Genomic DNA, 15,203 nt, shown 5'->3' with positions numbered 1-15,203 from the left:
AAGTCCAAATTACTTGAAATAGTTGTTGCAAGCAGTGATACACCAAAACAAAACAAGAAATCCAGTCAGTTTAGGAAACTTTAAAATAACATATTACTCTATCATTTAGTAGTGACATCTTTTGATCAACGTCCCAACTTCTTGTCCTAGATGTTTCAATTTTTATATGATAGATAGCGTTCTTCAAGGCGCTTCGTTTAAATGCACGGGGATAACGTTTACCTCCCGGTACAATAATAATAATAATAATAATAATAATAATAATAATAATAATAATAATAATAATAATAATAATAATAATAATAATAATAATAATAATAATAATAATAATAATAATAAGAAGAAGAAGAAGAAGAAGAAGAAGAAGAAGAAGAAGAAGAATTGTACCGGGAGGTACACCTCAACGCCGCGCATTCAAAATAAGCGCCCTTATAAACTACCCTATCGATCAAAAGGCGAAACTGATAATATCTGAACTTGGAACATTAATCAGAAGATGTCACCACTGAAATATTAAGTAATTGTTGTGTTGTGAAGTTTCCTAAAGTTGTTTTGTTTTGCTATACATCAACAAGTTCGGACATTTTTCTACAGATTACACTACTAAAAACTATGATCATGCACTCTGGTTCAAGGTGGAAGAACTTATAACTTAAAGAAGTTTCATATTCCTAGGTTTCCATAACTGATCTATGTTCATTTATTTTTGGGTTGGCAATATATCCTTTTCTTTCCGCCAGTTTTGAATTTAGCCAATCACGAATTTTTGTAATTAATTTTCAACCAATCCCGCATTTCTTGTTCACTTTGAATCTGCCAATAAAAATTAAGAGGGTGTGTCCTGATTAGTCTTGAATGACCTCGAACTTTCCCTGAAGGCATATAAACTGCGGCTTTTCATGTTTCCTTGTCAATTGATCACTGTCCTGATAAATGTGTGGGTTAAGGCAGAAGGCGGGGCTGCCTCTTTCTTCGATCAGCAGGAAATCTATAAGGTAATGGCCACATAACTTAATTCTTTCTTGCTACCTCCGCAGCTTTATTCGAGGGGAAGGTCTGAATCTTTAATTATGTAACGGGTACTTTTCTGAAATGTAACTTTTCTTTTGGCTAATGTAAAAACTTCATAAAATCTTTAACTGTAAATCGGGGATAGAGAGTGAGTTACCCTCTCGAGCTCCTTTCATCTTGGTTTGAGGTGACTACGTTGTCTCAACCTTTCGTTTCTGTAATGTATTAAAGTTATTTCCATCCGAGCCACCTCAGTAGTGTGGGAATAGTCCCCGTTTCGTCGGCCAAGAGTCCTGTAGGATTTTATACTTTATTATCTAGGAGTGCAAGTGTACGCCTCCATTCATTTTGTGTTTGGGCCAGTTATCTAACCTGTTCTTTTTCCATGAAGGCCCAGTAGGTTGGGTAATAAATCCCCTGTAAAAGTAATTTCAATTGTAAATTGTGCCTGAGAGTGTAAGAGTTGTGTGTAATGTTGCCTTAAGCGGGCGATTAAAATTGGATGAATGTTGGAGATCCTGTTAGCTCTTTTTCAAAGTTTTAATTATAGTAAAGAGTGCCTCTGGAAGGCTAGATATTGTATTTAGGGAGCAAGTGCTCTTGAATTAAGGGATTTCTGCCCTTGCGTGAATGGTTCCTGGTTTTGAATTAACGTTGTAAACTGGAACCGGTATCTCTGGGATTTTAACCCAAGGGGCTTGAAGCCCAGAATCTGTAAAAGTCACTAATCTTGTATTTTCCTAGTCTTGTTTCAAGATTGTCATTTTACCTGATGAAATGAAATGTCGTATGGCTTTTAGGTGCCGGAATATCCTAGGACGGGTTCGGCTCGCCAGGTGTAGGTCTTTCTATTTGACTCCCGTAGGCGACCTGCGCGTCTTGATGAGGATGAAACGATGAAGACAACAGGTACACCCAGCCCCCGTGCCATTGGAATTAACCAATTAATAGTCAACCTTCACACCAGAAGGCATAACATAAGTTTATAGTAGAGACATATGTAGACAAATGTCCAAACTTCTTGTATTACTTGTTTCGAGTTTTAGATTTTGGATGGCATTCTCCTCATTTAAATGGTGCTCCATTAACTCGTGGCGAACAAAGTCCCATATTTGTCCGACGACAAAGTTCAATATCTCATTTTAAAGAGGAAAGATCAATGTATCTTCGGTATGACGTGATTAGTTTATACAACAGTGGTGCCATCTTGAGGTACTAAAATAGCCGTGCCGCGTGGCTAACAATTAGTGTAGCTCTGGAATCCGGTGTGGTACCACGTCATGTGAGCTATCGTTTGATTCGTCTCAACAGGTTCTACACGTACAATACATCAAAACAAAATAAAATAGTGAATATTCTGGGGATTCTGTGGAACGCAGAGGTGAAAGAAGGTGAGGGCAAGAATGGGTGAATAGAGAAAAGATCAAATTTTAATTCAAAACAGAAATCAGGAATTTTAGTTCTTGCCTTTCTTTTTCTTTTCTTTTCAAATTTTAAACTTTGCTAAGCAGTAACAAATAATCAGGTACAAAAGTTTAGCTCGTGAGCTCGAGAAACAATGTTAGAAAGGTCTAAAACAATCGACCAAATGATTTAACAACCTGAGCTTGAAGTTCCCCAGTTACAATTTTAACAGGAGCACCACGGCTCCCTTCAATAAAACTACGAGTACACAGAGACTGAGCTCAAAAATTTACAACAGTAGGAAGAGCGCCTTTGTTCCACTCAATTTCTCTCGAAGAGACTATTCTCCAAAATGTACAAGTTCCAGGCCTCTTAAAGGCACAATCTATATTTTACCAAAACCGAACAATATTCGCTGTCTTATCTGCTCAACAGTCGAATTTACATAAGAAATGAAAAATACTAGTTAAATTTAACAGAGGCAATAAGTGCCCATTCTACCTGGCCTTAGTAAAAAGAAAAGGTTATTGGCCGGAAATCAAAATGTTGGTAGGCGAACACTTGCACTCTTCTGAAATACACTTCAATAAATCCCTAAAACCCTATTTGGGCTGATGGTCCTAAGGTACAGAGATTAAGCCAATACTACGGAGATGACTAGATGGAGAGAAAGTGTAAATTACAAAGAAAAGATAAATTTAAAGTTTATGAAATCATAGTCAGATCAAGACCAAACTGAAGGGGAATACAAGAGGGTCCCCACTCTTTATTTTCTAAGTTAGATTGAGTTCCTTAGACTAGTTTGAAAATTTACATCGAGAAATGAAAGTTTACATTACCAAATAATTTCGAAACCTTCCCCTCGGACTAGCTTTCTGAGACGATTACATGATTAAAAGAAGATGTCTGCCATTACCTTGAGTTGGTGGACTTTCCGGAGATTGGCGAGGCAAGCCCTCCCTTGCTTCCACTACTAACACACTCTACTGCGAACTGGAGCGACAAAAAACAATATGGCCCGAAAGATCCCTGCATTTATAGCGGAGAGGAAGGTTCCAGAAATCTCTGGGCCGAATTCCTGGACACACCCACAATTCTTATTGGTAAATTAAATAAATTTCACAAATTCCTTATTGGTTTATTTTTAAAGTCGGCGGGAAGAGATAGAAGCTAAAAACCTTAGAACACCCAAAACAATCTACAAATAATTCACTTTAGGAAACCTTGACACACAAAATTACTTTGAAAATTGATTGTTCATCTTCGTACCAGAGGGTGCATATAGGCCGACAATATAAACATCTGGAGATAAACGTCCAAACATCTTCCAATAGCAGTTTCAGAGTTTATGTCTCAGATGGCCTTCTAAAAGGCACTTGATTTAAATGCACGGAGCGGGTGTACTTCCGGTACAATGAACATTTGAGAAGAATGTGCCACGAAGAAGCGAAAAAAGTATTCCTTTCGTGAACTGTCTTCAAAACTGTAGCATTCAAGAGAACTCATCAGAGTTCCAATAAAACGCATCTAATGTCCAGAGGCCGAAAGCTTATCGGAAAAGTTTCAGAGTTAAGCCGGCCGAGCGTCTTGAGGGAAATCTTGATCTACTGGTACACCAGCCAAGCACACCTAGGCTACTGCCCCAGTGGTGAACATTGATTTCGAACTCATGACCTTCAATAAGTGTAAATTCGTTTAGTATAACCTACAAGAATAATATATGAACAATCAAATGAAAGACTCATAATGACTACGTACTTTATTTCGACGTTTACTTGTACTTACTGTCCGTCAAAACTTGGGACCGCGACCCTGACACAGCCCTGTTATAATTTCTTTGTTGATTTTTGTTATCAGTTTTACGTCCCACTAACTAATTTCACCGTTTTCCGAGACGCCGAGGGGCCGGACGTTCGTCCCGTAGGAGTTCTTTTACGAGCCTGTAAATCTACTTACACGAGGCTGGGCACCTTCAAATACCATCGGATTAAATTGGGATCGAACTAGTGAACCTGGATTCAGAAAGTCAGCACTCTACTGCCTGAGCCACTGAAACCCTTCACAACCCTGCCTACTCTCCATCCGTCCGTCGGTCCATCCATCCATAATTTTCAATCTGGACCTGTTTCATAGTTTTAGTCTACAACAGTTTGTGGACGAAACTAAGATGTATATCGTAATTGTGCATATGAGCTCTGTATGGTGAGATATTCCAAAGATAAGAACTAGCCCGGGACAGGTTTACTACTACTGCTACTACTACTACCACCTCTACTACTAAATGTTTTCAACCCGTACCTTGATGGGGTAAGGCGGGCCTGCTAGAGGGTAACAATCTCTCAGGAAATGTGTTGCGGTGATTTGAGGGGTAGAGAAGATGAAAAGGGAGTGGCCGTGGCCTATAAAAGGAAATGTCCGGCATTCGTCTTAGTGAGGAGAATGAAAAAACACAGAAAACCATTCTTAGGACAGCCAAAGCCAACTTTGGGAGTAGATCACCGCCTCCCGCATGCAGAGCTGTAATACCGTGGCCTCTGTTAGCCGGAATCACTCTACTCGGTATTGCTCTACAGGTCGTATTGGGCTCATCGAAAGCTTTTCCGATTACATAGTGATATATTCGGCTGTTTGAACATGCTAAAATATATTTTAATGGAATACACACAGCAACGCAACTTTCTCTCACACTTGCGTCTCGTTTCTCACATACTCTGCATTTGATGCAATAGAAAATATAATGGAATGGTTCTCTCCGTTGTTTACGAGAAGCATATTCTCCTCCTGGTTGGATCTATAATGAACAAAGAGAAGTGAACAGTCTCCACAATTTTAGGTAGGGTCTGCAAGTTCCTTTGTTTTTCGGCTGCAATATTTTGTTTAATTTTACATACATCATTATTCAGCAAACTACTTGCAATCTGTTTAGGAGCTAGGAGTATTTGTTTCCTTACGATCTTAGAGTTCGCATATTTCGTCGCACACTTTTCTCTTCCACCATTAGGAATACTTTCTTTTGTGGATTGTGATTCTTGGGTCATGTTTATGAGATCTATATAATACAAAGTAATTCTTACCGCTTATAAATGAATCCAAACAACTAGTCTCATTTGTGCACCTTGCACTAACATATTGAAGGTATTAGGCAACGCAAGGAGAGGAAAGAGCTAAGATTGGGAAAGAAGCTGTCGTGTCCTTAATTAAGGCACATCCCTAGCATTAGCCTGGTGTGAAAATAGGAAACCGCGGAAAATCATCTTCAGGGCTTCCGACGGTGGGGTTCGAACCCACCATCCCCCGAATGCAAGCTTGCAGCTACACGGTCAAGGACCTCCACCCCTTAGTCTGGCCAAGGATAAACTCATGAGCTCCATACATCTACATTTACGGATTTTGGAGTCGCCGAGGTGCTGACAGATTTTCTTGCAGGAGGAGGAGATATCCCGGATGGCCTGTCAAAATCGGTAAAGAGGATCACCACAACTTTTATATGGAGATAGAGATGGAAACCAGGAGTGACAATGCTCGATTGTGGAAAGAAAAACGTTTGCGGAAATTGTCACAACGTTTGCGTCACAACTCAAGGCGCTTGAAGTAATGAACGGGCTACAAGACAATTAGAACTGTAATCGATGTCAGCTAACGTCGGTCTTTCAAGGAGAGACCTCACCATTCCTCCTCCATTATAATCGAAGTTCTATATCTGTGGATCACATTCTACCAGGCTTGCCATTACCGCATCTTAGCATTCATATTTTTACTCGCACTCTGGCAGCATTTTCGTAATTTGAGAGGAGCTGAACTGTCGCCAATTTTCATTTTGTCGTGTCATGAAAGTCACTACTGGTATATTTCGGAGTGTCATTAATTTAATATATTTATTTCGGACTGTAAGGCTATTAGAATGATATCAGATAAGTAGAATAAATTTCACCTACGAATTTTATTCATTTATATTTTTTATATTGAAAGAAATATCAATGTTTTTGTCCCAATTATTACACAGTTAGAAAGTATATGCGCACTACTTGTGAATAATTATGCCTTTTCAATGACCACCATTGGTTCTTTGAAAAACAGATGAGGTATTTTCAAAGCATTTTTCGGAACTTTATCACAAGTTTCTGCCTGTAACGTAGTAATTTACGCTAAAATATTGCTCTTGAGCTCCTCTATTGTCAGTGGTATGTCAGCATAAACACATTATTTAATAATTATATCCCCAAGAAAAATTACGTAGTTGTCAAATCTGGGGGTAAGCCAGAAAAAATGGACTGCTGATTTGCAAAGTAAAGTTCAATGTGTTTTATTTGTTATTCGATGATTAACTTCCCCATTGTTATTTTCCCGACTGTCCTTTAGAAAACGTTAAAAAGGGAAAGATATAGTAGCTGTAAATACGAGTTTTATGAGGTATATCAACCCATACCACCCTATATTTAATAACCTAGTTGGCGTAGGGTTACAGTAGCGTAGGGTTACAGTAGCCTATATCTTAAGTCTCTAGATGGTTAAGTGAATCTTCATTATTGCAACTTGCATTGCGTTACTGTTTATTTTGGTAAGGTTTGGCGATTTTCATAGATATTGTAACTATTAAACTATTACATTTTAGATATGATGAATCTTACGTAGTTCTTGCACATTCAAATTTTGATTTTTATAGACCGAAGTCTGTAGCCGGGTTAGATAGTGAAAATTTGCCTTGTATCAAGTAGGATAAGTCATATAGGACTATCAGTCGTTAGTCCTTAGTTGTAGAAATATTCATGTAAATTTACAAAATGCTAATGGTACTCTAAGAGGAGGTATCGACAAAAAAGCGAGGTAGAAACATTCTGAGCATTCTCTAATGCTTGCAAACTTTAAAATTCAATATGGGGAACTTTTACGTTAGTTTTAGTGTTTTAATGATCTTAGTAAGGACAAATAGAAATGTTCAAGTGACTAACATCCCTTGCATATGATAACTGTCTGATAAACTCTAGTGTACCGTACATGGTATCAGTCGTAATCCTCTCCAGTGGATACGTTTCTCGCTTACTCCTAAAGGATTTTCAGTGAAAGACACACATGCTAAATTTTCAACAAGGACAGCGATGAGGATTAAAAAAGACTTGCCCTCTTTTAAACAATCAATAACCACTTACCTCCATTTAGGGCTGCCACTCAGGTGTCAGATTCCCTATCGGTTGTTTACCAACCCTTGTCTTACAGGACTTATTTCAAGAAAAGGTAGGAAATTTATCGAACATCTCTTGTAGTGAATTATTCCAATTCCTAATTTCTCTTCCTATAAACAAACATTTGTCCCATTTCGTTTTCTTGAATTCCAAATTTATCTTCATACTCGTATTATGGTCTTTACTAAAAAGAGAATCATTCAAGCTCATTTATTTACCATCTCTCCACTCACAGCCCAAACACTATCTTTTGTCGGAAATCACTCAGAAAAATCGCGCTGCTTTCCTTTGGATCTTTACCAGTTCTCAAATAAAGTAATCCTGGTGAGGGTGCCATGCACTGCAACCATACCCTAACAGGGGTCTTACCAGTGACTTACACGCCCTCTCCTTATCGATTACATACCAGTGAAAACCGAGGTAGAAACATTCTCTAATGTTTGCAAACTTCAGAACTGATTGTTGACTTGATTACCCCAATGCAGATATTTTCCTATATGAAGATCCAAGTATTTACAGTGATCCCTACGAAGTACTTTCACCACATTAACACAGGTATTAAAACTGTCGAAACTTACAGCCTGACTTTACACATCGTTTACTGTCTTGCCATTTGTCCATCTTGCAAAATTCTCGAGATCATCTTGCAGTCGTTCACAGTTCTTTAAATTATCCCGTTTATCACCCTTTCCTTTGCACAGTGGGCTCATTATAGCATTTCCCCATTCATTTAGTGTAGGTCTTTCATGGAAACAGTAATCAAATAAGTACTTCAGATAATGGCATTACATACGAAAGTAGTATAATGGGAGAGTTCTGCGGCACCTCCGCCGCCGCACGCCTCCGCCCGCCTCCTCCTCTGCCGCCGCCTCCGCCGCCGCCGCCGCCCGCGGGAAATTTGAATTTTGGCGGGAAATTTGAATTTTGGCGGGAGATTTGAATTTGTAAACAAAGCCACGTGCTTTTTGACAGCTGTCATCGACAACAACGCATCGCTAACCTCACTGCTGCCATCTTGACGGGCCTAAACCTCACTAGTGCCAACTTAACCTAACTAGCATGAGGTAAACAAACCCACGTGTTTTTTGACAACCACGTGCATCGCTAACCTCAGTACTGCCATCTTGACGGGCCTAAACCTCAGTAGTGCCAACTTAACCTAACTAGCGCGAGGTAAACAAAGCCACGTGCTTTTTGACAACCACGTGCTTTTTGACAGATTTGTAAACAAAGCCACGTGCTTTTTGACAGCTGTCATCGACAACAACGCATCGCAAACCTCAGTACTACCATCTTGACGGGCCTAAACCCCAGTAGTGCCAACTTAACCTAACTAGCATGAGGTAAACAAAGCCACGTGCTTTTTGACAACCACGTGCTTTTTGACAGATTTGTAAACAAAGCCACGTGCTTTTTGACAGCTGTCATCGACAACAACGCATCGCAAACCTCAGTACTACCATCTTGACGGGCCTAAACCCCAGTAGTGCCAACTTAACCTAACTAGCATGAGGTAAACAAAGCCACGTGTTTTTTGACAGCCACGTGCTTTTTGACAGATTTGTAAACAAAGCCACGTGCTTTTTGACAGACAACAACGCATCGCTAACCTCAGTACTGCCATCTTGACGGGAATAAACCTCGGTGGTACCAACTTAACCTAACTAGCTCGAGATAAACAAAGCCACGTGCTTTTTGACAGCCACGTGCTTTTTGACAGCTGTCATCCGCCATCTTTAAACTACAGAGCGCTGTGCTGCCCTCTTTCGTCACCTGTCATGGGCAGTGCTGCCATCTTGGCGGGCCTAAACCTTAGTGCTACCAACTTAACCTCACTAGCTCGAGATAAACAAATCCACGTGCTTTTTGACAGCCACGTGCTTTTTTGACAGCTGTCATCCGCCATCTTTAATCCATAGAGCACAGTGCTGCCCTCTTTAGCTACTTACCTTTGAAATGTGGTGGCGGATAATTTGAAAAAATGCTTTTTTGACAGCAGCCATCTTTGAGCGCCGTGCTACACTCTTTAGCTAGTTACCTTTGAAATGTGGTGGCAGGCAATTCCACATGACAGCAGTCATCTTTAATCAAGAGAGCACCGTGCTGCCCTCTATGTGGTGGCGGCAAATTGAAAAATTCTACATGCTCTTGTTTGGAAACAAACTCACGCGCATTTTTGACAGCCGTCATCCGCCATCTTTAATCAACAGAGCACAGTGCTGTACTCTTTAGCTAGATACCTTTGAAATGTGGTGGCGGCAATTTGAAAAATTCTATGTGCTCTTGTTGGGAAACAAAGCCACGTGCTTTTTTGACAGCTGTCATCCGCCATCTTTAATCAATAGAGCACTGTGCTGCTATCATGCGGGCAATTTCGTCAGCTGTCATCCGCCATCTTTAATCCAGAGAGAACAGTGCTGCACTCTATGTGGTGGCGGTAAATTCCATGTGCTTTACAAACCTATGTGCTTTTCTGACAGCTGTCATCCGCCATCTTTAATCTAGAGAGAACAGTGCTGCACTCTATGTGGTGGCGGCAAATTCCACGTGCTTTACAAACCTATGCGCTTTTCTGTCATCCACCATCTTTAATCTAGAGAGAACAGTGCTGCACTCTATGCGGTGGCGGCAAATTCCACGTGCTTTACAAACCTATGCGCTTTTCTGTCATCCACCATCTTTAATCTAGAGAGAACAGTGCTGCACTCTATGTGGTGGCGGCAAATTCTACGTGCTCTTATTTGGAAACAAATTCTACTCGCTCTTCAGCTGTCATCCACCATCTTTAATCAAGAGAGCACCGTGCTGCCCTCTTTGTGGTGGCGGATAATTTGAAAAAATTCTTTTCGACAAGCAGCCATCCTTAATCCAGAGAGAACAGTGCTGCCCTCTTTAGCTACTTACCTTTGAGGCGGTTAATTTGAAAAATTCTTTTCGACAAGCTGCCATCTTTAATCCAGAGAGAACAGTGCTGCCCTCTTTAGCTACTTACCTTTGAGGCGGTTAATTTGAAATATTCTAGCTGCCATCTTTAATGAAAAGGGCATCGTGGTGCTATCTTGCGGGTAATATTTTACGTCACAGCTGTCATCCACCATCTTGCATTGCTAACCTTAGTGCTGCCCTCTTTAGCTACTTACCTTTGAAACAAAAAATCTATTTGACAAGCTGTCATCCGCCATCTTTAATCCAGAGAGAACAGTGCTGCACTCTATGTGGTGGCGGATAACTTGAAAAAATCTTTTTGACAAGCAGCCATCTTTAATCAACAGCGCACCGTGCTGACATCTTTAGCTACCGCCATCTTACATCGCTTACCTCGCTGCTGCACTCTATGTGGTGGCGGTAAATTCGAACAAGTTTAATCACGCATCGGGAAAGCTAGAGTAAGCACGTGCTGCAGTGATGACGTCATCATGCATGTTTAAACCCGTTCGTTGACTAAAAGCTTTAGTCTTCGGGAAACAGTGATAGAGTGTGGAGTGCAAACATGACGAAAACATTAATAGTTGATGTGCAAGGCTTTAAAGTAAACGGAAACAAGTTTGTGTTTAAAGAGGTGGCTGTGTTAGATTGCTGTGTGTTGTGGGCACCAAAACTTGTTAGTTTAGTATTTAGTCCACCGTTCCCTTACTGTTTGCAAACAGATGAAGATAAAAAGCAGACTCAGTGGATTGAAAACAATTTAGGTTTGAAGTGGGAAGAAAAAGGAATACCTTATCGTTTTCTACCTTTAATGATGAATGCACATTTGTCAAGAGCAGATCTTGTTCTTTTAAAGGGTTGTGAAAAGAAAGAATGGTTGCGTGATTTTCTACCATCATCATGTGAAGTTATCGACATGCATGAATTGGGGTGCCCATCATTTAAAACTCTTCCGAAAGAGCATAGTAGAGAAACAACTAAACAGTCTTTACAACATGTATGCATGCTCTTTGATTGGTTGTGTCGCAGTGCATGCCGGGAAGTGAACAACATATGTAAACTGCAGTGTCGAAATAACCTTAGTGTAAAAGAAACATTTGTAGAGTAAAGACATCATGTCATTTCTAACAGATACTAAGTGTAACGCAGTTGAAAAGGCGATCGTAAAGTTTTATGCATGCAAAAAGAAACTAAACACTTTTACTGAAGAAGAGTTAAATGCATTACCAAAGGCATTTTTGGTCAATGTAGCTGCGAATGCTGTAAAGAAGATTTGGGATAAGGTGCCTCGTGAGTGGACTCAAGATCCTGTTTTGTCAGAGCTTCAAACGTGTAGTTTACATCATGAACACGTGAGTTTAGCTAGAAGACCTTCTGTGAGACAGTGCCGTACATGTCAACTAATTAAACTGTATCACGGACCTAAAACTAACGAGTTGTCTTCGCTTATAAACACTTATCATGGCTGTGGAGAGAGTAAACAAGGAAAAGGTGAAGAAGCGTGCTGGGAGAAAGATGAGGAAGCATGTTGGGCGTGGACTCATCAATAGAGTGATTGATCTTCTTTTCTTCGTGCTTCATCTCCCCTGCGGCCCTAGAACACGTTCACCTGACATGTAGTTACATGCTGCCTGCATAGAGTATGTCGTGTAGCTGTTAAAATCTGCTTCGTAAAGTTATGCTGTGTGTGTATGTGTTATTACCTAGTGCTTTAGCTGCTCAGAAGAATATAGCAGCACTTGTCGTTGTTGGTGTAATAAAACGAAAACTGAGTGTCAAAGACCGTAACATGAACAAAGGATAAAAATGTATGTATATAGTCTAAAATAAATATGAATTGTCAAAACATATTACAGGTGTTGTTTAATCCTACAGCATGTCCTAGTGAATTAGAAGAAAGGAAACGTAGAGGATTAAAAGAAAACACACATAAGATTTAAAGTACATCCTCTTTATTAATCCATGAATTAAAGCTGTTATTAAAACCAAGCCATTTAACATACAGTTTATTGCCACGACGTCGAATAACACGTTCAACTAAATAGTGATCAGGATATTTTGTTTTTGCAGTTCTTCGATGTAGAATCCTCCTTCAATAGGCTGTCCTCTGAGATCGCGAAGTAAATACGTAACTGGATTAGAAAGCTTAACACTTCTGATTTGAAAAATTTCAGTGCTCCAGTTAGGTGTGTATCCTTTTGCAAAGATAGACTTGTGTTTGCTGATGCGAACGAAATCACCTTCTTTAAAGCGATGGCGACGTGGATCAGCTGTTTTAATTACAAGATGAATAGCATCTAGACGAGGTGTATTCTTTGTAACAAGACGTGGCTTTGTTCCGATAGTGCGATGAGGTGTATCGTTGTAGGTAGATAAAAGTCTCGGTAGCAGATCAATCCAACGATATGAACCTTGCGCTGTAAATTCTCGCCACATCATTGTTTTGAGTGTACGATTAAAGCGTTCTACAACACTTGCCTTGAGATTGCTGAACGTAGAGTAGTGTTGAATGCCAAGTAACTTGAGGTAAGAAGAAAAATCCTTGTTGTAAAACTCTTTACATTGATCAGTTTGAAGAAGCCTTGGGCAGCGTTTCGATTCTTCAACAATATGTTTAAATGCTTCTTTAACTTGAGCTGCTGTTTTAGAACGCACGGGTTGTGCAAAAGCAAACTTTGAGTACACATCGATAACAGTAAGTAGATACTTATACCCCTTATTACTAGAGGCATATGGAATCATTTCTACTAAGTCTGCTTGCCAGAGATCATCTTTTCCTCGTGTAATAACGCGTCTGCGACAGTAGGTGCGACGTGCTGGTTTATGTAACTCATGTGCGATGTTTACCTTTACAGGTGAGATCTTCTCTTGACGAGCCATTACAAAATAATACCGGCATAAAGTAGTTCTCTTTCTATTTCTAGAATTTCTGATCCGTGACCAGTGTGACCAGCCTCTTGTGATGCTCTTAAAAGTTGTAATCGTTCAACGAGTAAGTTTGGGTCATTCCAGTATCTTACATCCACATACGGCAACAAAGGCTTGTAGATAACGTCTAGACTACGTGCAGTCGGAAACAGCTTAGAAATAAACTCACGATACTTGTAACTCTTATTCGCATTTACAGCTTCTGTTCTCCTGTAATTACGTCGTGTTGCATCAGTAGCAAAAAGTATTGCTTTATACTTTTTAAGATCATCTTGTAAAATTATATCCTTGTCAGGTATTCGTGAGAAAAGAAGTTCTAAGAGTCCTTTCGTAGGTTTATAGGTAACACCTTTTACAATGAGTTTGTTGCTATTAATCTTAACACTTGAATTTCCTATCCGGAAACAGTCATCTTCGTAGCGAATACCGTAGGTAGTGTCAGTTTGTCCTGTAAAAAGTTTTTCTATATAAGGTGCAAAGAGAGATCCATAGGTATCTTGAATAAAAGTTCTAAACTGATTGCGATACTCTGGTGTAATCATAACCTCAGACAAAGATGGTAGATTTTGCGTCGATGTAGTAGGTGTTTCAGCAATAACATCTGTAGTTAAAAACTCAACACGCTTAGATGGTGATGTATCATTAAGTTCTTCTTCTTCTTCTTCGTCTTCTTCTTCTTCCTTATCTTCCTCTTGATCTACATCCTGCTTCTTCTCTTCAGTATCTTCTTCATGCTTTTCTTCTTCATGCTTCTCTTTATGATATGATGTTTGCATAGAAGCAAAACTTGAAGTAGACTGCGGTAATGAAGTAGAATTAAAAATTTCTTTGAGTGGTGTACTTAGTTGTGTTTTTAAAAATAAATCCGTGTCTGCTTGAATACGTTTAAGCTCTTTAAATTTCCGTCGAATATTGTTTCGAGCTTGGATGATATGTTTTGTGATCTCCTTGCTAGATGTTAACATGATGGTGGTTTTTAATCAAGTAGTTACTGCAATTCTGTGTTAATGCATATAAAATGATCGAAACCCATGCGATATCGTCCATGCTGTACATCACTTTCTTTATCAATAACTAAAAAGCTGTAACGGTGTAATGACCAACATTTAGCACACATACGTTTAAAGTCATCGAATGTCATATCAGTGTTAACATGATCGTTATACACATGTCGCATGTTGCGCTCATCTTGCCGAAAAAGCACAATAACATTTGCGTTGTCGCGTATCAACTGCTTAGGCACACGAGAATAGGTTTGGCACAAATAGATGCAATCAACATATTTATGCCGACCCATACTAAAGAATGCACGAATAACGTTTTGCTGTTCTGTTGCAACATCATCAAAGATCATTAGAGAATTAGGAAGCACATCGTCTGGTGATGGTACTTGTTCATGTGAATTAAATTTAAAATATCTTATTCCATCTTTAACTAGATCGTGCATTACAGTTTGTAGAATAGTATATAGCGGCTGATAGAGTGACTTTGCGAAAACGTAAATATTCTCGAAGCGTACACCATTTACAGAAGTAATAAGTGTGAGTAAAAGATTTGTTTTACCACATCCCGACGGACCTGATATAATACATCGAACAGTAAAAGGAAACAACGTTCCATGACGTTTTCTTGTAGTTGTACTAGAACTAGGTAAGAGATGTGGTACAATGTCGGTAACAGGTAGCGTGTCTTGCTGCTTTATAATCTTCATGATAACTGAATCATAAAGTACGTAATAGTAATATATATATTAAA

This window comes from Anabrus simplex, chromosome 5 (genome assembly GCF_040414725.1).
Source record: "Anabrus simplex isolate iqAnaSimp1 chromosome 5, ASM4041472v1, whole genome shotgun sequence".
Classification (NCBI taxonomy): Eukaryota; Metazoa; Arthropoda; class Insecta; order Orthoptera; family Tettigoniidae; genus Anabrus; species Anabrus simplex.
The sequence above is the reverse complement of the archived record's forward strand: the minus strand, read 5'-3'. Positions refer to the sequence as shown.